Below are 26,512 nucleotides of genomic sequence, written 5' to 3'. Positions count from 1 at the left end.
GATACTAACAAAATACATTATATGTTAGAGATTGGAACTTGATATGGACTGATGTCAAAAGCTGGGAAAAACTGATTGACATCTTTGCCACACTGTTCTTTCTTCTTCTTTTTTTTACTGTTCTTTAATTTTTAATTTTTCTTTTTACTTTTTGAAAGTTATCATATAAAAATATGTCTGGTGGATTTGTTTCTATATTATTAAAAATAAAGACTTGTAAAATAAAATCTGTTTTCAATAAGTGATATCCTGAAATCAAGGACAATTTGCAGTTTCCATTATGCATTGGCAATGAAATGTAAATAGAAATTCAGTTCATAAAATTGCTTATAGTTCCTACAATAAGAAACATTCGAGTGATTGATTCAATGACATTTAGAATTTGCTCCTCTGTTTTTCAGAAAATTCAAAGGCTTACTTAGAAAAGTTATACAGTGAATTAGATGCTAATGTCTCTTTTATAATAATTCAGGTTATCTTCCATTATAATTTATTTATTCATTTATGTCCTTCCTATTTATTATGAACTCCAAATATCAGAGACAGAAATGTTAGTATTTTTCATCTCTAGAATATTAAGCATGTTAATTAACTAATTGCCACATTCACTTTGTTGCTCAGTAATTAAGTTTATTGAGCACCTACTTTATGCCAGACATTGCATAAACCATAATGGACTTAAAGACTTAAAGGCAAAATCATAGCCTCTACCTGCAAGAGTTTCTACATATATATGCAAACACACAATGTGCATGTATGTATACAATATGTATGTATGTATGTAGTATATTTGTACTACATATGCATACAAATCGACATACACATGCAAACAACAGTATAAGCCAGAATGTAATAAGCACAAACAGTGGGGTAAGAATACATTGTGGAAAAGGTGATTAAGTGTTCCCAACAGAGCTGAAGTTTTCTCAGAAAAGTTGACATCTAGCTAGTACTAGAAGGATGAGGAGGATTTTATGCAGCTGTAGAAAAGGGAAGGAAAAGGTGGGGTGAAAGGAAGGTCATTCCTGCAAAATGAATCTCTCTCTCTCTCTCTCTCTCTCTCACACACACACACACACACACATACACACGCATGCACACACACACACACACATAAAATAAAGGACGTGGAAACAAAGGAATGAGTGGTTAGAAATAAAGAATGTTACCCACAGGAGGTCATACAGAGTTCCTTCCCAGACTTAAAGTAATCACAACACTTATCCAATTTTTAGTTATATGGATTATAAAGAGCAGATGCAGAGGGAAGTGTCCTAAGATGCACAACACAAATGAATGCATTTCAGCCTTATAGGAGAAAAGTTTGGGATTTTCTACTAATAAATAACTTGCTTTTAACTTGTTCTTTATAATTTTAAACTACTGCCTTTGGGATCATCCATTGGCAACACTCAGGGCAATTTATTAGTTTCTACAGGTTAACTCTTCTTGTTTTAAGAATACTGAATATGCAATATGTGATATCCAGATCTAGGAAATATTTCAGTCTATTTCTCACATTTTAATGCTTTAGATAGGGCTTTTTCTGAGTTTGAGTTAATTAGATAATGCCATGCTTTTAAATATCCTTATTTTGATGTCTTGTTTTTCAGTGGTGTGACTATGTACCTTAATTAAATTGTGTCTCTTTTCCATATTTCCATATGATAAGCTAGTAAGTATATACTTATCTTTCTCATAGAGATGTTAAGATAATCATGAAGAATGGGAATGAATGAATGAATGAATGAATGAATGATTGAATGAATGAAGTAATCTTGAGTGGCCTGTAAGAAATCCAGGCATGAATTCAGGTTGTTGTCAATTTCTCTTGCTGATTAGGTTTAAAGCACTAGAATATTTAAACATCCCCTAAGGTCGATAATATGTAGTTTATTATTTTAAGGTCTTTTTACTGAACAGAAGACTCAAGACACTTCTAAGGACAGAAATGGCTAAACTAGCCACTTAAAACCAGTTGCAATTTTAACCAATATGTGTGCAGTGATGTTTGGGAAAATTGACTCCTACTCCTTAATAATGATGAGGTGGTTCAAAGTATAATTTCACAAATTATCTCTCCTTCAGATACATGTATTACTTCATCTTCCTCAGTGATTTGGCCATGATTTTATTTCAGTCTGAGTGGTGTAATCTTTGATGTATATTTGGATCAAGAGTTGTATACTTTTAAAACCTAATTACCATTTAAAGAATTTTTTGTCATTTTTCTCAGATGCCAAAGTAGTTAAAATAATATTTCCATGATATACACATTTTTGGATGTGGCTATAATCTAATGACACATTTTCTTTGTGGCTTGAGGATTCAACTGAAGTGTTTTATTGTCACACTTGTTACAAATTTTAGTTAAAACTCAGCTACTTGTTTTACTTACATAAACTTTTTATGTCAAAAGGAAAAGAGATTTTGTCCATTTGTGCATAAAATGAGAATGACTGAAGTAAAATGTTCTATATTTCTTTCAACTCTAAGAATGCTTTACTAAATGTGAATGGTTATTCTATTGTAGAGATGGGGCAGGATGGAAGTATAGAGTGAACACAAATACAAAGGAGAGAGAAAAACTAAGAAGGACCGTCAATGCAGTAACTGCAGGAAGACAAAAAGCAGAGCCATTTACGTGAAAGAAAGCAGGGAAATAATCACATAAAGGGTCAAGCAGGTGAAGTAAAGGAGTCAAAAGTACTGTCATGAGTGGAAACAGAAAAGGATTAGTCGTCATTTGAATTCAGTGGAGTCTTGTGGTTCTTTCATGTGTGTGTTGAGGAAGATGAGGAAGGGTGAGTTGAACCCATAGGACATAGTTCTGAATTAAAGGACTGCTCTTGACATGTATTACTAGGTAACAACGTGTTTATGGAAAATAGGTATTTGGTTTTGTTTTTGTTTTGGATCGAAAACAGACAGTAACATTAGAGTACTCCATCTAAGATTAAAAACATAGTTATGTATTTCTTGGTATCCGAATTTTGCTCTTATAACAAGAGTTTAGATGCATTACACATAAAAGGCATAAAAGAAGAAAGATGAAATGTTATATATTGTAATAAGAAAACACACCCTGAACAGCATCACAAAAAATGTACCAATTAAGTTGAAATTTTAAGAATGGGTCAAAGGGAGCAAAGAGTTTTCCTGAAAGAACAATGTGAGCAAAAGCACAGAACTTGAATGTGCAGCGCTTGGCGAAGGAATGGCAAGTAATTTAATGTAGCATGAAAAGTCCATTAACCACAACGTACTAAACAACTATGTTCACCATATTCTTATATGTGTAAAATAAAGAGGGAAATGCATTTTGAAAGGGTTACTTCCAAAACAGTTTAAACAAAAATCTTTGGTTTTTAAAGCTAAATCCTTAGATTTCAGGAAAATGATGCTTTGCTTTTGTGAAGCACTTTTACATTCTTATTTTTTGTTAAATTATGGCCTTGTTACATAAAAGAATTTGTATGCTGAAGGTTCTAGAAAGCTGACGTTTTCTTATAAATGAATACAGCAAATTCTGGATCCTGTAGGAAATACTTTGCATTGAGTATTTGGCTGATTCCTACATTATTTGCATGGCCACAAAGGATATACATATGATATGCCCGTTTAACATCAGGAAAGACATAACACATGCCTTGTGTGTTATGTCACCATCTCTGTGCTATACGCAGTGTGTGATAGCTAAACTGAATTTAAATGGGTGAAACTGAATGTCATCATTTTGTCTGGATGGGTAACTTGCAAGTGTACATAAGGAACATGATACAAACTTTAAAGACTTATTTATTAAAAGAAAAGATAGTCTGTTTTTAGAAAATCCTTAACATTTAAAAAATAGTAACATACACAACTGTCATATATTACTGTAGCATTAATATTAATGTTAATATTGTAATACTATTATACTAACATTAATAATAAAACAATCTAATATTAAAGAAGGTGAGTCTACTACATTATGTAAAATGTTTTACATTCCTTGCAAATACGATAATTACTGAGAAAAGTCTATTTATAATATGACTCTTGAATGAAAGAACATTAAATATAAGAGCAATGTATTGATTAATAAAATGTATGTTTTTCTCCTAAATTTTAAAATATTAATAAGAAGAAGACTATGCTCCACAAAGAGCATGATATCTACTATTTTAATATGATGGCCTGCATGTACTGTAAAGACAGTAATACTATTAGTAGACATGTGCTCTGTTGTAACTTCTATAAGATAGATATCTAGTCACATATATATTTGAGGGAATTCTTTTGCATTTCTTCTTTTGTATTATCTTCACAATTAAACAAACAGAGATCCTATGTAACCCACCATTATTAATTATTTTATTCACTAAAACAACCTCAAGTGTTCACTCTATCTCGTGTATTTCCAGGAATGGTGTATGTTTTAGAAGCCCAAAGAAAAGTTTAAAAAATCAAGACATTTATTTCAAATTGAACATAAAAATGGTGTAGTATTTGAGTAATCTGCAGTCAAACTTTGCTGTCACTTCTGCCCCTTAATTACATTTTCCATACTACCAATTATCTACCTAATGCTCAACCTAGTAGATATTTTCATTCTAACCTGTGTTCATGGAAGTATTTGATGCTGCTGAGCCCCTTGTCTTTCCGTGATTCTATCAATGAATGGTACCATGGATTTTTCCCTTCTCTAGCCACAGCTTTTAGGTTTCTCTTTCTTGGCTCATGTTGTAAATGGCTCTTCAGTGTTCTCACCTCAGCTTTCCTCTCTCACTCCACATAGTGCTGGAACAATCTCCTATAATCCCATGGTTTTAATTATTCTCAAGGTGTTGCCCTCTGGATTTAACCCAGACCAAGTTCTTGAAATCTAAATAGACTTATCTAGTTGTCTAATGGACAGTTCTACTTGAATAATGAAGCAGGCATCTCAAATTAAACCTTTCCAAAACTGAAGGCATATCTATCTTCTCAATCATCTGGTTTTTCTCATGCCTTTCAGATACCATAATGGATCCCTTTCTTTGTGCATTCCCCAAATCCAGTCAGTTATGAATTTCTGTTCTCTACCTACCAAATCTATCCTTTATTTATTCTCTCTATCCCATTCTTAATATCCTACCTCAGTACACTGTCATCATAGTCCTGTGTTATGGATTGAATGCCTGTGTCCCCTGCCAATTCCTACGTTGAAGCCCTAACCCCCAGTGTGATGATATTAGGAGGTAGGGTATTTGGGAGGTAACTAGGTTTAGATGAGGTCATGAGGGTGGAGCCGCATGGTGGGATTAGTGCCCTTGTAAAATGAGCAACAGACATCGGAACTTCCTCTCTCTGGCATGAGAGGACACAGCAAGAAGGCCCCTGTTCTTTGCAAGCCAGAAAGCTGGCTCTCGCCAGAACTCAATCAGGCTGATGGCCTTTGGACTATGAGAAGTAAATGTCTGGAGTTTAAGCCACGCAGCCTCTGGTATTTTGTTACAGCTGCCCATACAGACTAAGACATCCTGAATTCTTAGAAAAACCATCTAACTGCTGTCTTTTTAAAGACAAAATGATATTTAAAAGTGTTTAGCTGATTTCTAACTCCAATGCTTAAAATCTTCATGGTTTTCCATCACTCTTGTGAGAAAACTGCAAATCTTTCAGCTGGTCCTGGCCTTATCACTTGCCACCATCACCTTCACATCTTATAGTTCTGCTAGTAGAGCAGTATGGATGCACACAACAGCAAACACTTCTAGAGTGCTATGTATACCACATAGTCTTTTTTTAATTAATTATTTGAGAGAGAGAGAGAAAGAGAGCATGAGCAGGGGGAGAGGCAGAGGGAGAGGGAGAGAAGCAGTCTTCCCTGCTGAGCACAGAGCCCAATGCAGGGCTGCATCTTAAGACCCTGAGATCATGACCTGAGCCAAGATCAAGAGTCAGACGCTTAACCGACTGAGCCACCGAGGCACTGCACCAGATCCCAGGTATTAAATGCCAAATTCTCCTCTTGACTGGATGGTGATATTGGAAAAATTATTAGTGACTCTAGTGTCCATTTTCCTCAACTGATTTAAGGATAAATCACAGTTCTCGGTACCTAAGAAACATTCATAAATACTAGGCACTGTTGTTATTATTATAGTAACTATCATTATTCCTTTCCATTCCCTAGTTGACTACACTGTATAACATCTATGCAACTTCGCAAATGCTGTCCCCTTGCCAGTAATGTTTTATCTTTAAACTTCCCTCCTTTTGTCTGGCTAACTCTTATTTGCCCTTCAGGTCTCAGTTTAGATACCCCTTCTTCCATGAAACCATCGATGATTCCTTAAGTCTGGAGCAGTAGCTCTTTCAAATTAGTAGAACCCTGTGTTATTCACATTTACTCTCCTTCACTGTTTGTTTTTCCCAAGTCCCTAGTAACTAAAGTTTTTTTTTTTTTTAAAGATTTTATTTATTTATTTGAGAGAGAGAGAATGAGAGACAGAGAGCATGAGAGGGAGGAGGGTCAGAGGGAGAAGCAGACTCCCCGCCGAGCAGGGAGCCCGATGCGGGACTCGATCCCGGGACTCCAGGATCATGATCTAAGCCGAAGGCAGTCACTTAACCAACTGAGCCACCCAGGCGCCCACTAAAGTTTTTTTTTAAAGTAGAATTACTTCTTGGTCACTGTTGGTATCTTCAGTTTTTGAACACTGCTTGAAATATAAGTACATTTGGTATTTACTTGTGACATAAATGTGGAATGTGGAATAAATGGATGACCAGGAACGATCCACTTTAGAGACTATCTTTATAAATTCCTGCAATTGCACATGAGACCTAAAAATCACCTAATGGAAGCTAGTAGAATCAAAAATGGATCTGGAACAAACACAAATTCACAGAGAAGATTAGCAATCAATCAATCAATCAATCAATCCACTCTTTGACCTTTATATTATCACTTCCACAAGCCATCAGAGAGCATGGACAAGGGGTCCATGAACTACCAGGAAAATTCTATTCATCTACGTGAGAGATCAAAAATGGAATGGAGGTCAAACTTAGCAATCAAAAAGAGGAGAGAGATAACACACAAAAAGTGACTCTATTCACACACACACACACACACACACACACACACACACAAAGATAAATGCTTTCAAAGAAGCTGTTATATTCCCCAAACACAGATACTACGATGGCCCACACACTTGCAAACTTTTAATTCAATGTTTGGTGTTTTCTTCTAGTTCCACTGATTAAACTCAATAAATTGGAATGTGCAGTAGAGTATTTAAGAGGCATATTTTAAATACCAAAATTTATTTTTCAGTTCCTCAAGCCTTAATTTTGGCTTCCCAAACCTCATTCTTCATTCACAAGCTATAAAATTTCCTTTAAGACTTGTTTAATGGTAGTGTCGAAGGAGTTCACCATTTAATAGGATTGGCTGTTCTCCTAAGTACAAAGGACTTCCTTCCACCGACTCATCCAGCTGCCTGGCCCCGTTCACTTCTCATTTCCACTCTCCATTGCCTCAGTTCCTCAAGGGAAAAAAATATCTGCCTACCTCCTAGAGGTGTTGCAAGGATTAATAAATTGCAAAGCACACTGAAAAATTTGGATAAAATATACTCTGACATACTGAAGTATTACCATGACCACAAGTATCATTTCCAGATGCCGCAGCTTCAAGGACAAAGAGAGCAGGTCTGGAAATCTCATCCGAGCCTCCCACATGGAGGGTTATTGCCAGGCCAAAGAGTTACATTTTGATATTTAAATATCAGTGGTTTTATATCAAAGCCATCTTGCTGAGAGAGATTTTGTCTGGACACATAAAGCGCTCGAATTGGCACAACAAAAGGCAACAGCCTTGAATCATTAAGGCTTTATAACCACAAGCAACACGATTCCCAGGAAAGAGTTTATCTCTATTAGAAATCAAAGAGAACTTCCCTTTCTCTTTAAACAGATAACTCAAAATTATAAATGGCCAGCTTCAGCCGACGGCCTCTTTATGTAGTCAAGTGGGTCACAAATGCCTTGAAACTTGAGAAGTCTCAGTGAAAGGGATATTGAATTTGGGTTAGTGCTCCCAAGTGAATCTTAGCAAGATTTTTGTCTGGAAAAATATCGATTTTAGGTGTGTACAGACATTGTTTCAAGAAATTCATTTTTAACTCAGATATAGAAATGTATACGGTGAGTATCAGTGAAAACATGGATCCCAACACTATGTGGTCCCCTATATTTGCACTTCAGTGTGTGTATCAATACAAACTGTTGTTGCTTGGGTGTTTGTTTTATTTTTTGACCACAGGTGCAGAGAGTTGGGTCAATCATATCTCACAGTCCCTGGCACAACAGATTATTGGTAGTGTGAGATACACCTTGTATTTGGCTCATTTTTTTTGGTATGTTTCTTTCTATCCCCACTCCCCGTGGTCATATTCCTCCCCTCACTGAGGCAGTCAACTTAATGTGTTTGATGGCTATCCATTTATTTTAATGTGTTCTCATAAAATGTGGTGATATTATGTTCATATACTTTAACGCACAGAAATTACATTTGCTGTGGATGTTTTTCTTATTCCCTTTCACTCAGCATTATGTTTTAAAGATCTGTCCCTATTGCTGTAGGAATGTCTACTATGTTGTCTCTAACTCTCATGTAGCATTTTAACGTGGGCAGCCTCCACCCTTTCCTTGCCTATCCCCCAGTGATAGGCACCTAGTTGATCTCCAACTCCTTGTGAGCACAAATAGCACCATGAAGAACATTCCTATATGTGTTCCATCACAGCCTGTATGAGCATTCCTCCAGGATGCGTTCTGTGGTGGGTTGTGGGTTTATCGTAGGTACGTGGACTTAATTGGATTAAAACTGCCACGGATTGCTTTTCAGGATGACTGCGTGGTTGTTCACTCCGTGAGGGAGATTTTCTACTTCCTGCTACTCCTTCCAACACTTGGCATTATCTGGCTTTCTAAACTGTGCTGATCTCATGAGTGGAAAGTGATATGCTATTGTTGTTTTAATTAGCATGCCTCTAATTCCTAATGGGTTTGAGCATATTTCATATTTGTTAGCCTTTTGGGTTTACAACACTGCAAATTGCTTTTTTATAACTTTGCCCATATGTTGCTTATGGTTCCTGCCTTTTTTTCTTGTTCTTGTTCTTTTTTTTCCCCCCAGTTTGGAAAGATTACTTTTGTATTGTAGATCTAAATCCTCTCTGGGTTTTTGACTTTCTTAGTGTGTCTTCTCGCAATTTTTCATCTCTCTTAACTTTTCTCATGGGCTCCTTCCTTGAACAGAATCTTTAGGTTACAGTAATGGCTCTCAAACAGCAAATAGAATCATTAGCTTAAAGAATACAGGAAATATTGATGTTTGCAGATGACTCTTCTCTGGGACATACATGTAAGAGGGAATATATTATTTAAAGAGATAAAAAGAAGTTTGACAGATTGACAATTAGCCTAAAGATGGCTGAGAGGATGATTATTTGTCTTTTTTGGTAATAAGAAAAAAAGTTACTGCCAAATTATGCTGCTTACTGGCTAGAACATTAACTAAAATACAAAATAACTTAGTTACATATACATATATTTAACTTTATGGTGTACATCTAAAATTAGAGAATATGAAATACTTTACAAATTAAATATTTTTAGTAATTAATAAAAACTAAAGTATTTTCAGAAATATTTGCAGTATGAATTCCCTTCTTTACATATTCAAAATGAAGTAAGATAGTAAAAACACACATACACACATACACTCACAATCACTGACAGTCAGTAAAACATGCCATTTTGAAATTTTAAATTTATCAAACTTATGAAAATTAATGTTTTACCCCACAAAAATTCAGCATAAAAACATTATTCTTGTGTTATCCTCTTTTACCCATTTAAAAAATATTTGGAGAACAAAACACCAGAGAAAAAAATTTTGATAAGAATAAAGAGGAAAGACAAGAATTCATGAGGAAACACAAAATTCTGTTTTTAACACTCAGTAAGCTTTCATATGACCTAAGAGTCAAGATTTCCATAAAACTAACCCCCAGATTTAGCAAGTGAATGGGCTATTAATCTGTTGCCTAAAAGGAAGGTGGGCTTTTGAGTCTACTTGCTGAAAGAACTCTCAATTAAAATTTTTGTTTGCTTAGGGAGTGGTTTGATCTGTCTCTTCAAGTTATATGACTATAAATGAATATAAATCACAGGAAAGTAGGTATTTCCTTCACCAATAACTTCTGGCTCTCAATCTTATCAGGAGCCAACAGGGCCTTGAAAAAACTGCCTTCAGTTCATATCCTCTTCATACTTTGCCTCAAAGTCCTGCCTGCTTCTTAATTTATACATCATTGTATACATATAACAATATACTTTCAGTTTCTTAAAGTTCTCTGTTTTATGTTTCCCCAAATCCAACATAATATAAAAAGGCTTTCTCTTCTAATATTTTTCCCGTTGTCATATTCCCATGGCCGTAGATTCTAACCTGTGGAGAGTATAATGGTGAGGAGCAAATATTTTAGAATAAAGGAACCCATGTCCTTGTTAGTAGTTGTAAGTCAGACTCTTACCTCATTCCTCTATTTTAAAAAAAGTTTCTGGGCTGCTGTTAACTTCCTTCCACTATTGTCTAGTTATTTCACCCGCTAAAGAATCACCTTAGACCAATTGTTCACTTGCTCTGCTCCTACAGTCTATGTATTATGGGTAAATCTGACCCTGGCCCTGCTCAGATCAGGTGACATGAAACATTAGACTAACTTGTCCTATTATGCTAACCAGTTAGATCACACATCACACTGGTCTTATTCTGATTCTATCTTCAACCAATAGCCTTCAGGTTATCAGTTGTCTTTCTAGAAATGTCACAGGGAAAGATGATATATAATACTCAATTATGGTATCTCCTCAATATTGCCTGGCAGTTAAAGTTCTGGATAAAATTTAAAACAGAGGTTGCATGTGTGTGAATGTATTTAGTTAGTTTTTAAAAATTCCATTTGGGTCCAGTGAAAAAGTTGAAGACTCCGTCTTGAAATAGGAAGACATCAATTTACTAACACCTGTTTGCTCCCACCAATAGGTGACTGGCCTCCACAGATGACACTTTTATCATGTTAGGATATAAATGCCAGAGATCACTGATTATGTTGAGTTTAGAGGTGAGCAAAGTAATGGAACATGCTTATTTTACCCAAAGTTTTTTTTTTTTTTTACCATAACTGGCAGGAAGTTTTCTTTCTTTTCTTATGTTTTTAAATATTTATTTATTTATTTATTTATTTGAGAGAGAGCGCTTGTGCACACAAGCCAGAAGGGGGAAGGAAGAGGGAGAGAGAATCTCTTTGCTGTGTGCAGACCCGGTGAGGGGCTCCATCTCAGAACACTGAGATAGTGACCTGAGGTCATGACCTGAGCCAAAACCAAGAGTCAGTGCTCCACATGCTGCACACGAGGCGCCCCCGGCATGAAGTTTTCTAACACAGACCTATTTGCCAAAGCTCTTTATGCTTTTCCATGTAAATGCTGATGGTGCACACAGGAACATTTGACTAGCTTTTCCTGCGGGAGGCAGGAAAAACTACACAGAAACATATTATGCTTCATCTGCCCTTTGAAAGACCAGAGGGAGTTAGCCAGAAAGGAGAACTTAGGGAAAATGAAAATTTTAAAGAACATGGATTGTTGGGAATTAGTGGAAAGTTAAATGTGAGTAAGGGTTTCAAAAGAAGGGGAACAATATGATTCTGAATTGTATGTTGTAGTCACCTTAATGGGTTTATATATCAAGTTAAGGAGTCTAAACTTAATCCAATAATCAATAGGAAGAAACAGAAGACAGAAAAATATCATCAAATTCACTATTATTGCACAATATCTCAGAATCATGTGAAGGAAAAAGCTGGGGGCAGCACAATCAAATATGAAGATGCTCAGAGATTGGGGTCAAAGATGCTGAGGGGCTAGATCTCAGTTTGGCAGTAGGGCTGAAAAGCATGGTCAGAGTGCAAAACCATCTCTTTGTTAGAAACAACTGTTAACAATTTATAATAACAGAATGATCAAATTTTTGAGATGAAAAGCCAGTTAGAGATCATCAGGCCCAAGGTCCTCTATTTGGAATTGAGAATACCATAGTCTTAGAGGATACATGATTTGATTAGGAGATTATGGAGGTAGGACCCAACGCCTACCAATTTCACTTATAAACTGTAAGATCTTGGATTAGATAATTAATTTTTCCATGTGCCCACTTCATCACCCACATAACATGTAGATAACAATATCTACCTTTTATCAACATATGGGAAATGCCTGATATTGGGCCTGAATAAGAGGAGACTAAGTAAATATTAACTTTCATTGTTGAATAATTACATTATTAGTCAATAGTTACATAGACGATACTCCCCGCCCCCTCCCCCCCATTTATAGCCCTAAATTTGCTTAAACAACTACCACTCTTTCACTCTCTGGGCATGTATTTGGGTAGAGCACTATCTGCTTGAGTGGAATTTATGTGAATTATACCCAGGAGAAATCAACAATCCCCTGGCATAGTGATTGATTCAGAGTTGAATACAAGATCCATTTTAGACCAAGTGAAGTCTACAAGACTTAATTCTGGGACACTGGGTGGTGCTATCAGGGAAATACATGTAAGAATGGGGTATAGCTGCCATTTTACCAGGATGAAATGGGAGCTTCTTTGAGAAAATAGAAGGAAATTGGGCCCTTGTATCAATGTTGAATTCAATGTAGACCCCAACCTGAAGCTAGACGTAAGAATGATTTCCCAGGTATCTGGGAATGAATAAATTCATTTATGGATGATACTAATTTAGCTTTTGTTCTCTGTTGCTTGACACTGAAAGAAGCCTAAGTAAAACAGTATCAAAAGTTAAAAAAAATTGGTAACATTTAACTTCCCCTAAGAAATAGTGAAAATAACTTTGATTCTCTAAAGGAAAAAAAAAATGACAATGGAGATAAATTATCAGGATCTCTGTGAGTCTTTCTAGGAGGGCTGAATAAATAAATTAGTTTTTTTTAAGATTTATTTATTTATTTATTTGACAGACAGGGACACAGTGAGAGAGGGAACACAAGCAGGGGGAGTGGGAGAGGGAGAAGCAGGCTTCCCGCCGAGCAGGGAGCCCCATGTGGGGCTCGATCCCAGGACCCTAGGATCATGACCTGAGCCGAAGGCGGACACTTAATGACTGAGCCACCCAGGCGCCCCAAATAAATTAGTTTTGAGAAAATAATTTAATTTTAACTGTTATAAAACTACTTTAGAGATAATTCCATTAGCTGCATATTAAAGAATACTCGATTCATAAAATATGTTACAATCTGAAGTCATAAGAAATCAAGCAGTTATATTTCTCAAAATGACAAGAGCTCAATTTACAAAAACATATAAAGGTTTCAAGTACATTAATGTGAACTGCATTTGCATGGTGATATTCAGTAAGATTGAACTGGAGTCACTTTAAACTTTACACTATTGCATTACATTTAAATCTCATTTAAAGCAAATGAACTACAAGAAAAAAATTCAAATTTGCTGTAAGTATAGAATCCTGAGCCAGAGGATGGGAGGTGGGGAAAACATTGAGTAAATAGCTAATTTAATTAGAAGAAATAAGCTGTTTTTCTTACACAGTTGAAAAGGAAAAAAAAATCTCATTTTGGGGAAAATCATTAGTAAAAGAGCTTTTTACTCATAAAACAGTGCTGCTTATTATTTGTCAGCCTCTTTTGAAGGAGGCCAGTCATGGGCAGACAATCTATAAATTCTTCTAAGAATTTGGACTGATTGGACTGGAGTAAGGTGCACTGCCTCATTTGGATGATTCAGATTCTGTCCTCAAAAAATCTGGAGTTTTGATAAAGAGAAGCCAAGTCAGTCAGATGACATGGAATGCTTAGTTTTCAGGTTGAATTCAGTCCAGTCTGGTGTAAGACACATGAAAATCCAATACCACTTCTTTATTTTTTGATAAATCATATTTACTTGAGCTAGCGGAATTGTTCTGTGTTCCTTGCAATTAGAAAATCCATGACTAGGCCTTTCTAAAGAATCCACATAACTTCTTTTATATGAAGATTCATATAGATTGAATTCTTGATCTTTAAAACTGAAAAAAAATATTGACTTATTTACATACTTAATTTTTAGTGTATAAATCATTAGAAATCAGATATAATTAGAGGTACATATGGCATTCAGAGGCTTAAATATACCTTGAGACATCATCAACTAATTAGATAAGTCACCCACTATTCCCTTAATGATTCAAGAGAAAAAAAATCTGACATATATATGTGTATACACACACACACACACACACACACATATTAGGGACAAATAGTAAAAGAAATTCTCCAACAGAACGCTTATCTGTACAAAATTAAACTGTCTTAATGTCAGACAGTAGATAACTCATCTAAGATCTCCAGGCTCAAATCAAGCAATCTTTTAAAAATCAGAATGTAGTTATGCACAATACTTAGAAGAGTTTTTCAAGCTTCTGATAACTGCCTGTGCTATCCCTCAGTCTTCTTCTTTCTACTGTATATAACTTCAAACTGTGGGCATAGTTTAAGACTAAGTCACCTGTCCTCCCCACTCTTAAGTTTTATTTTGATTTCTTGCCTTGCTTGGCACCGACAGGCAGATTCCATCTTGCCCTCCTCCAGTGCTTCCCTCCATCCCTTTCATTCTTGCAAAAATTGCTGATTAAATGCTTACTGTGCCACAATGTATATACGGACACAATGGTGACCAAGCTGTGGGAACTGCTATCAGTAGCCTGTTTTGCAGTCAGATAAACAAAAAGGTATATTCCATACGGTTGGATAAGTTTAAACATAAAAACATCTGTGGCTCACTGGAAGAACACTTAAGTCCGGAGGGAGTAGGAGAAGATTTTCTGCAGAAGGAGGTGAATGCTCAGCTGGACCCAAAAGAGGAAGAGAGTGGGATAGCGGAGGGATACCTATATACAAGGGCTCAGAAACAGAAGGAAACATATAAAGAAAGCAAGGCTTTGCAAGAAAGTTAATAAGGTGGTGGGGGTGGGGGTGCAGTTGTAGAGACTCTGTTGTTAGTTAGGGGTGAGGTCAGAGATGTGAGATGACATGTGAGAGTCAAGCCAGAGCCAGCTCTCGAAGGATTTGGTGAACCTTGCAAAGAAGGTTCTGCTACGCTTAGAAGGCAAGGAGACATCACCAAAGGGTTTCAAGCAAAGAAGTCATAACAAAGTCCACTCACTCTCTGATTATGTAGGGAGGGATGGTTTCAACTTGCCACAGTCTCTGATAAATTGCTCTTTTAAGGTACCCTATATCTATAGGTCTTCAAGCCTTCCTGCGTAATGTAGTTGAAGAAGTACAATTTTCACAGACATAATTTCATTGAAGCAGTCATCTTTACATGAGAAAAGGAAGACTCAGGGGTTATATAAAATATACAGCATAGAAACCACCAAGTCATGAAGGATAGGAGTGGAAGGACAACCTTCTAACCCTAGATGAGGATTAATTAAATTAAGATGTTTTTTTCAAGGCTTGGTATCTGAAAAACAAAAATGAACTATCAATGATTTTTATTAACTCAAAATACTGTATTAGATGATTTATGCACTATAACTGGAAAGGAATTATAGTTATATATGTAACTATTGGTTTGTAAAGATATAAGAAGATACAGGAAGCAGTGGGTCTGAATCAGCATCTTAATTTTATTTTTATTTTTGGTTACTGTGATTTCACATAAAAGATTTTAAATACACTATCTCTGGAATTAAATTGTGCTTTCCTATTTATAGAGTAAGCATATAACCAGGTGTTGTATGTAGCAATGGATCACTAAATTCTATAACTGAAACTAATATTACACTGTTAACTGGAATTTAAATAAAAAGTTGGAGAAAAAAAAGTAAGCATATAATATCAACACAGAAAACAATGTATCAAGCTCTGTTTTACTGCAGAACTTTTATAAGAAAGACACATTGAGTATCATGATTAATTATAGAAAATATAGGAAAAAGACATTTTGTTAAAGGAGGTAGCACTTCATTTTAACATTAATAATTAAAGCCCTTTTTGTTTTTGTTATGCTTTGTGTAAAAGGAATGTGTTTTTGTTGCTATTTCTGAAAAATAAGAGAACATCAATCAAGGAGTAACAGTCAAGTGGTACTGGAGGACCATATCGGTATTTTGTGTGGCTGTTAGTTTTCAATGTTCTAGACTTGATTTTCAGACTTAAATAATACATTTGTAGCATATGTGGTTTACTAGGTAGAATATAATTATATTTTTTATAATATAACGAAAATCATTTTATATTTAAAAGAAATAGAATTTAACCCGTATGTTCTATGAAGGGAACAACCAATCAAAACTTCCTTTTTTTCTGCTCAGAGTTGTGAGATGACCCAGCCCTCCTTCAGTGTATAGAATGGTAACTGTGAGCTTGACCAGCAGAGTGGGTAACTTGAGACATTTTCTCTGGGATTCTATTAAGAAGGAAAACATTGTTTCCTTTGTAGACACAATCCGGCTATTAGCAGCTCTCTGAAGGAGGAACGCCTGTGGGGCAGAGGTGCCAACTGAGGAAATGAGATGGAAAGACACTTTTGAAAAATAACTTTCCCAAAGGCCTTTTGAATTGCTTCGGAAAGCTCCAGAGCTATTCAGCTTGGTTCTGGATCAATATCAGCTGCTTCCTTTTCTTGCTTGATTCATCAAAAGCACAAAATGTTTCCCATCTCCTTCCTCTATGTCTCATTCATGTTTTCACTCATGCAAAAGTACCATTCTATGCATGTTTTAAGCAGATATCTGACAATACAGGCTAGAGTTAAGGAGCCATTTGGAAAATGCTTTTCTGCAAACCTGCAATAAACTGATTCATTCTTTTTGAGAATTATTATGAATATTTAAACTGTCAAATTTGAAAAATATCTTTTTTTAAGATTTTATTTATTTGGGAGAGAGAGCAAGAGAGCAAGAGCGAAGCAAAAGAGAGAGAGAGAGAGCATGAGCAGGGGTAGGGCAGAGGGAGAAGCAGACTCCCCGATAAGTGGAGACCCCAATGCGGGACTTGATCCCAGGACTCTGGGATCATGACCTGAGCCAAAGACTGATGCTTAACGCACTGAGCCACCCAGGTGCCCCAAATATGAAAAATATCTTAAAATGTGGTGCAGAGAATGATGGCGGTTGCAGGTACAGGAGGTTTTCGGAAATATTGTGTGTATATCATAATATGCAGGAAAATAAAAACCTAGTAATATTATCTATGAGAGTACTAGCAAATTGATAAAAGGTGAATGCTACGAGTGTTAGTAAATATTACCCAGGGGATTCAAATGGTTTCTAATTAAATTTGAATTATATGTAAAAATTAATACTTAAAACATCCCACATCTCTAAAAAGTCACGCTTGAAGAAGACATTGTCCATAGGTGTTCAAAGTCATTTGCAGAGGAATCATGGTGATGGGTTTATTCCTCATGAGGTTTAGGGAGACATCTGTCTTTACCTGGTTAAGGATGATCCTGAAACTCACCATGTTTACGTTGATAATTGGACTTCTCTGTGCTTCACTTCATGCTCAGTAGCCACAAGTAGCTTAGCCTTCATTTTGGGTTTCTCCACATCCCACATCCTCCTTTCTTTAAGTAACCTAAACCTACCTCAGAGCTCCTATGTGTGTGTGTGTGTGCGCGTGTGTGTACGTGAATGTGTGTGCGTGTTAACATCCCCGTTATATCTAAGCCATTTTACTGTGATTCACTTCAAATTCATTTGGGAAGGAAGTGGGATATAAAAACAAATAAACCAGTCTAAACAAATAGAAGTTTCACAATACCTTTTTGCAGCATTTCAAAGACCAGGTTCAAGTGTATTTCAGTGCTTCTGTAAGTCTTTAAAATATTAAACTTTGAGCATATGTGTTACAAAATTCAGTGCTGAAAAAAAGCAGGCTGTGGAAGTACTATGACCAACATGTTTTATTCCAGTAAAACTAAATAGGCCTAGTTTAAACAGGTTTATTACATTCAATTTTCCCTAGTAAATCTAAGCCTATCTCGAAATTCACAACTAGCCTATCCTATGTGTGCCAAGTTAAGACATAACAAATTTGAACTCACTTTTATGTTAGAAAATAAAGTTTTAAACTTGCAACACATAAAAATCCAAATGTAAAGTTTCGCTGGTTTCCTACCTGTGCTCTTGTGTAACTGAACCAGAACTAATTAGCTCACCTTATACCGGTCTTGCAGAGTATTATTTTTGCTTTTATATTTTATTTTATTTTACAAATACATTGGAAAGAAATATACATATAGAAATATATATGTGTATATATGGATATATTATATTAATTATATTATACCATAGTGTGTCTTCATCAGTTCCACAATTTTTTTCTGTGGTTTCTTTCTTTTTTTTTTTTTATAAGATTTTATTTATTTATTTGTCACAGAGAGAGAGAGAGAGAGAGGAGAGCACAAGCAGGGAGAGGGGCAGAGGGAGAAGCAGGCTCACCGCTGAGCAAGGAGCGCAATGTAGGGCTCGATCCCAGGACCCTGAGATCATGACCTGAGCCGAAGGCAGACGATTAACTGACTGAGCCACCTAGGCGTCCCTTTTCTGTGGTTTCTTAGGGATGTTTTTCCCCCTCAACTTTTCCAACTAATAATAGTAAGAACTACCACTTATTCAGGGCTTATTATGTGTTAGGAACTGTGCTAAACAGTTTTTTCACATGTCATATTTTCAATAACATGAAAAAATTGTGCGGTTGACATTAAATTCACTTTGGATGAATAGCCTGAAGTTTGGAATACTTTCACAACTTCCCTAAGATGACACTATTCTGTGGGAGAACATGGATCCAGCTCTTGATGATGAACTCATTCTGGGTCTACCTCTGAGTACAGAGTTGGGGCACTTTTCTTACTTGAGGTCTGGCTACCAATAGTTCTCATCTTGTTAAATCCTGAAAAGAAAATGATTCCTTAAAGATATATGTTAAAGCTAAATTCAGGATCAAACCAGATTATATCATGACAGATCAGTGTACAAACTCATGAATTATTTTATTTGAACTTAAAATTGTATCTGAGTTGTAAAGTATAAAGATTTAGCACATCTTCTATTTCTAGGCTAAACTTTCAACGGGTTTAGTGTCAAATTCATGATTCAATTGTCAAAATTAAGTATTTCCTCTTCTATTGTCTTATCCCTAATGACATTTTTTTGTTGTTTATGTTTAATTTTGTATCTATCTCTAACCACTTTGAAGGTAGAAATGATATAAGTCCTAAATAAGTCAAATGATATTAAAATAGGCCAGTAAATTGGCTGCAAAGATTTGACATGGCATCAAAGAAAGCTTTACATTTTTCTGATGCCTTGAGAAACTGAGGGAATTCATTTTTCTGTGAGAAATCAGTCTCTCTCTCTTAATCTTACTAGATGGCAATTTCTGTGGCATCTTAGCATTCCTCCATTGCAACTCCTCTCCTTTCCTGAGTGTGAAATCTTTTTCTTTCTTTCTTTCTTTCTTTCTTTCTTTCTTTCTTTCTTTCTTTCTTTCTTTCTTTCTTTTTCTTTCTTTCTTTCTTTCTTTTCTTTCTTTCTTTCTTTCTTCCTTCCTTTCTTTCTTTCTTTCTTTCTTTCTTTCTTTCTTTCTTTCTTTCTTTCTTTCTTTCTTTCTTCTTTCTCTTTCTTTCTTTTCTTTTCTTTCTTTCTTTCCTTTCTTTCTTCTTTCTTTCTTTTCTTTCTTCTTTCTCTTTCTTTCTTTCTCTTTCCCTTTCTCCCTCCCTCTCTCTCTTTCTTTCTGTCTCTATCTCCCTCTCTCCCTCCCTCCCTCTCTCTCCCTCCCTCCCTCCCTCTCTCTCTCTCTTTCTTTCTTTCTTTCTTTCGAGGTGGCGGGGAGGGAAAGAGGGAGAGGGAAAGAGAATGCTAAACACAACCCTGAGATCATGAATCATGACCTGAGCCAAAATCAAGAGTTGGATGCTTAACCAACTGAGCTACCCAGGCATCCCTGAGTGTGAAGTATTTCTAAACCTTTTTTGTCCAGTAAAGCTTAGTAAGAAAAAAAAATAGCAAACCTTCATTTATTATATGGTGACAGGGATCAATCGAGTTGCTGGATGTGTTTCAGGTAACACCATGGCAATGGTCATTGCTGTGGCTGGGTTCTAGGTTCAGGTATTTTCAATTCACCAACATGTGTGCAATAACAGTAATAAAGAAAATAAATAAATAAAAGGCAAGTAAGGAGTAAGAATTCCCAATCTGGGAAAACTTCTCCTTTTCACTTCTCAATAGCCAAGGTTAGGCCCTATAACATAATGGTAAAAATGTGGAATGTGGATTCATTTGGGTTGGACTCTCCTTCACTGTGTGACTTTGGTCAAGTTCCTTAACCTCCTTATGTCAATCTGGACAATGGGAAAAATGAAATGACTGACCCTATAAAATTGGAGGGAGAATCCAATGTGCTAATGCATATATTCAGTACACTGCCTGACATACAGTAATTGCTCAATAAATGTTAACTTTGGGAAAAGAAAAAAAGATGAAGAAGGTGGTTTGTATATGCTAGGATGCACTAAGGTCCAATCCTAGTGCTTTTATTTTGATTGCAGTTTCTGTTAGTAGTGGCTATATAATTATTCTTGCAGTTTTGTAGAATAGTATTTACTTTTAATATTAATAGTCTCTTCCCTCCCATAACTGCCCTGAACCCCTGCCTCTACAATGAAAGTCATGTGGTTTATGCATGCTGGATAAATTTCCTGTTCCTCCAACATAGCAATCTTTGAACTGTTATGCCTCAAATCCCATATCTTAGAAAGTGATGATAGTACCTGTAAAAAGCCTTGTCAAATAAATACACATTCCCTCTCCTAAAATGCATGTGTATCTTCCTTCCTGCAGGCCTACGCAGGTGACAACCTGTAGGTGCATCACTGGATGCTAATGAATCAGGGCAAAACCACAGGATCCATGAGCAATCCATGAGTCCTGGTTGGCAAAAGGATATATTAGCTCTGCAGGTCATGTGCTCTCATGCCTAAAACAGCAATAAGTCTCCATATTAAATCAATTCTCTTTCATTATGTGTAGAAACAGATCATGTGCAAAAAGTTTCCTTTTTGCTGATTCTCATTTCCTACCTGTAGGGGAATATAGATCTGGAACATCCTTTTCTCTCCCTATACTGCTCATTTGCTAAGGACACACCCCATATGAAAGCAGACATCATAAAAGAATTGGGGAAAGCACTTTGTACTACATCTTTCCTCTCTGTCCCACCCCCAACAAACAATTTATATGTAAATACAGAGCTAAGGCAGACACTAACTTGCTTAAATTAAATGACAGGCAGTCTCTGAGGACCAGCAAACATTCTCCAGGACACCAAAGATGATGGTCTTTTCCCTCAACTGCCTGACAGGACAAAGGACTGTTTGCATAATAGACATAAAGTCTCAGTCCAGCCATTTACATACAGAGAAATTAAAGTCTGATTGGAGAGCATGTGTGCATGATCACTGTATGTACAGAAGATTTTCATTCTTCCTTCCTGTTTTGGCACCACTTATTAAAATATCTCCCCCCTTGGACAGCTCAATTTGCATTAATTCCATAACTTAACTGTCATATATGGCAGACATTAATAATTTTTATATCTTTATTTATGCCATATAGCCACATATAAGAACATTATGTTGAAGAAATGAAATCCTCATGTTTTTTAAGAGAAAAACTACTCTTTTGGATGTTAAAGGAAAAATAAAACCCATACGATTTATCACTAGAAATTCAGAGAAAAGTATTTTGTGCCAGCACATACCCTTAGAATATAATTAATAATTTAATTTTTTGCTGATGTTCTCCTTCCCTATATCTTTTCAAGCAGAGAGCATCACAAATCCTCTGTGAGGTGTTTGTTAATTTTATGTTTTTTTTATTAATGAAATAAGCATTGATAATGAAAGACCATAATATGAACTCTTTTTTAAGATTTCATCAAATAGATTTTTAAGGCAACTTGTATTTTAAAGCCTTAGACAACTTATTCTAGAAAGCTAATTAGAAAGCTAATTACCAGAATGGAAATGATTCATAATCTGTCTGGGGGCAACTCAGGTCACGGATATGCTTCAAGGCCAGAAACAGGGACATCTTTCAAGTTTTTAAAAAATTTCTAATTCTATGCTTAATATTCACTTATAGTAATATGATTTATGCATACATGATTTATTCTTTTTTTTTTTAAAGATTTTATTTATTTATTCATGAGAGACAGAGAGAGAGAGGCAGAGGGAGAAGCAGGCTCCCAAGGAGCAGAGAGCCCGATGCGGGACTCGATCCCAGGACCCTGGGATCATGACCTGAGCCGAAGGCAGACGCTTAACCATCTGAGCCACCCAGGCGCCCCATTCATGATTTATTCTTGATTTCCATAAAAATTCTAGGTGACTTTTCATGTGTTTTGTTTAAAGAAGTGATATTGAACGTCTAAAGTGAAATTAAACACATTATCTTACCAAGGACTATTGGTTCTAATGGTGAGGAATGTTACATAGGATTTTTCAAACTTATTTGACCAAAGAATCCCCCCAATCAATTATCTCCAAAGAGTAATATTTTATAGAATTCATTAATATATACACATCATAAATGGGAACTTTGCATTCATTTTACCAAGGGATATCGCTTTTTAAAAAAAATCTCACTAAGGCTCTCTTTTCATGAAGTAACTGCGTTCAAAATAATTATTCACTACTTTAATATTAAGAGTTAGAAAGAAAAAAAAACAGATTTAAAAGCAACTCCCCGTTATTTTCAGCTGGAATAAGATGACAAATATGGCGACATTTTAGGATTTTAAGCAACCATATTTCCCTTTCTGAAAGAGGACCACTGTTAGAAACCCACCTCAGAGATGAAAAAGATAGTGGAAAGAAAATTTCAAAGGGAGCTGTATGTAATAGTCTCTCCCAGTATTTTTTTTTTTTGAGAAATCATTAAAATAAGTCAATGCTAACCACATTAACCAGTAATAATCACAAATTTTAGTTAATAAATTATTAATGTAATGTAGACCATTTGTCAGCAGAAAACACTTTATCCAATCTTCTCATTCTCTTCATTACCGCTCTGAATAGTCTGATTAACTGTCAGTTACATACATAATTCTTGTTACAGTTTGTTTATTGCTTTTTAGCAACCCAGTAATCCTAGTGGGTGAAAATATTTTTCATTTGTCACAGTGACACGTGCTATGAAGTGAAAATATGAACAGCTGCAAGATCCCCTAAGCTTATACAAGATAAAATATATTTTTTAAAGATTCCACCTGATTTTTTAAAACTTTCTATTTAACTAAAATTAACTACAGGATTAGACTTTGGTTTCAGCTATGCTTTATTGTAAGAGGACCTACAATTTCAGAAAAAAATTCAGCAGTCTTTGACTGTCATACCTCAAACTTGACATTTTAACAAATTCCTTCTAAGGAACTTATCCTCTGACATAGTCTTAGATTAGCTTTGCCTAACTCATGGTTCTTAAAGAGTTCTTCATTATTCTTTGTTTAGCCCAGCACAGGCCCTATTTTCATCAGCTTCCTCTGGACTGCCGTCTTGGGTGGTAGATTACATTGCTTTACCCTTAGAATGCTTCTGCATTTGTACATTCTTGCTTGAGCCATGGATCATCATTATAGAAGTAGCCACATGGATAAAACATCAGTATATAAAGTCTATTTAAAAAGAGAGGGTTTGGAGGGGGGAAGGGCAGGAGATCTTGTTTTCATTTGTGCTGGGAAATTTAGAGTTTAAAATAAATGTTTCTAAAATCAATCAATCTACTATTTTAGGTTTTGTGTAGTTATGTATTTAAAGAAAAGCTATTTGCATAAATATTTTATTAAGTAATCATAGTGGGATTTCAAATAAAATCAACTCTAATTAATGGTAAACAATTTATGGTTCTGTTGGTAGCAAGGTATGCCTTGGCATTAATAAAAACTCATTTAAATTCTGAACTAGAAAAATTCTTATTATACAGAAGATAGAGTTACAAACTTCCCTGGAGATGGGAAATAGCAGAAAACATCCTTTTTTATAAGATTATATAAACAAAGGAAAGTAGTACAAGCAGAAAAAAATGCTCATTAGATACTGAAATCTACAATTTAAGTTTCATTCTGTGAAATTTTCCCAAATGGCTATAAACTGGCATTCAGCATCTTGCATATGGTTCCCAAATATGTTTATTTGTTCTGCATGATGAGCGATACAATCCAGTATTTACAAATTGGGAAATTTTAAATATAAATCTTATTTACTATTGTCCTTTGAGAAATCTGAAGTTCTGTCAACAATGGGCTGGAATTCCCATCTGGAAAGAATTGGCTTTAGGAAGCATATGCTCCCTAAAATATCTCACCACTTAAGTTCTTACATCCAGAACAACATGTACAGTACCTGCCTGGATCTTGTAGGTATCTGTGTTTGAAAGTCTTTACTCTTTGTGCCAACCATAATAAATAAATTCTCTAGGATAGAGTCCAAAATGTATCTTTCCTATACTGAATCCTATTTTATTACAAAGAGAGACATGATAAATTTATAGCATATGATTAAATATCCATGTTCTAACATGATTGCAAATAAATTGTTTACAAGAGTATTCCAGAAAATCAGGATAAAACTAACTACACTGTATTAGCTGTTAAGTGTTATAATGAATGGGTTTTCTAAACAATAATCTTTATATTTTCAGAATGTAACAGACAAGGGACTCCATCTTGAAGTGATATTGTCTTGATTTCAACAGAATATTACTGAGGGGCACCTGGCTGGCTCGGTCAGTAGAGGATGTGACTCAATCTCAGGGTTGTGAGTTCAAGCCCCATGTTGGCATGGAGCCTAAAATTAAATTAAATTAAAATTTTTAAAAAAATTAAAAATGAATGAATAAATGAATATTCTTGACCAGTACAGTCTTACCCAGATATTCCTATGGATTTGTCAGTGAAAGGGCCCAAATCCATTTCATTTGATGCTATAGTTATCAAGAACAAGATAAGTAAAGGGCTGTTTGTCATGATAGACCAAGAATTGTCCAGTTGTACAGGATATTTATATAGAATAATGTCTAAGTTTCCCAAATACAAATTAACCCAAACTATAATCCATAAACTATGATTATTTAGCAGGTTTTTTGAGAATACATTTTTTTCAAAACGTTGGTTGCTGCCACTCTGGCCATTTATTTTTCCCTCATCCAGTAGTCTCTCTACATTTTTTCAGTTGGTGATGTTAAGCACTAATTTCTGTGTAGCCAAACAGGTAGGCTTGGATTCAGTTCAGAAATGGTTATTAAGTAACTTGTATCAGCACCCAATTGTAGCTTCGTAGAAAATGCCTTGGGGGTGAAAAGACCTGAGTCTCATTCTTTTTCTTTTTAATTTTATTATGTTATGTTAGTCATCATACAATACATCATTAGTTTTTGATGTGGTGATCCATGATCCATTGTTTTCGTATAACACCCAGTGCTCCAAGCAGTACGTGCCCTCCTTAATACCCATCACTGGGCTAACCCATCCCCCCACCCCCTCCCCTCTAAAACGCTGTTTGTTTCTCAGAGTCCATAGTCTCTCATGGTTCATCTCTCCCTCTGATTTCCCCCCCTTCATGTTTCCCTTCCTTCTCCTAATGTCCTCCATGCTATTCCTTAGGTTCCACAAATAAGTGAAACCATATGATAATTGACTTTCTCTGCTTGATTTATTTCACTTAGCATAATCTCCTCCAGTCCCCTCCATGTTGATGTAAAAGTTGGGTATTCATCCTTTCTGATGGCTGAGTAATATTCCATTGTATATATGGACCACATCTTCTTTATCCATTCATCTGTTGAAGGGCATCTTGGCTCTTTCCACAGTTTGGCTATTGTGGACATTGCTGCTGAGGCTCATTCTTAATGCTACCACTGAATAACTCCGTGATTTTATGCAAGTTGCTTAACCCCCCTGGACCTCTGTTTCCTAACTTGAAAACAAAGATGGCTGGGTTAGGTAATCTTCTTTAGGTTTCTTTTATCTTCAACTTTCTGATCATTCAGTTCTAAAATTGAATTTAGCTAAGGTTAAGAATTTTCTATATTATATCAAAAATAATTAAGACAGGAAGATTTGGGTTTTTGTTTATAGTTGCTTTAAAAGCACTTAATAAATAAAAATTCTGCTCTAAAGTAATAAAGTAGCTACAATATATATTATTGACAAAAAGTACACAGTTATTATATTTCCCTTAAGGTAGTTGAAAAAAAGATTTCAATGTTGACTTAATATACTATATTCAAAGATGCTTAGGAGAGGAACAAATCTACATCTGCTGTTCTTTTTCTTTCTTTTTTTTTTTTTAAAGATTTTATTTATTTATTTGACA

General features: G+C 35.5%; 1 protein-coding gene across 1 annotated transcript in view; it reads right to left on the bottom strand.

The window, feature by feature from the left end:
- ROBO1 (roundabout guidance receptor 1) overlaps positions 1-26,512 on the bottom strand; it is a 1,116,478-nt gene that overhangs the window by 570,256 nt on the left and 519,710 nt on the right. The gene's annotated exons all lie outside the window — the stretch shown is intronic.

This window comes from Leptonychotes weddellii, chromosome 1 (assembly GCF_054177405.1).
Source record: "Leptonychotes weddellii isolate Sample4059 chromosome 1, ASM5417740v2, whole genome shotgun sequence".
Lineage (NCBI taxonomy): Eukaryota > Metazoa > Chordata > Mammalia > Carnivora > Phocidae > Leptonychotes > Leptonychotes weddellii.
This window is presented reverse-complemented; position numbering and strand designations above follow the sequence as displayed.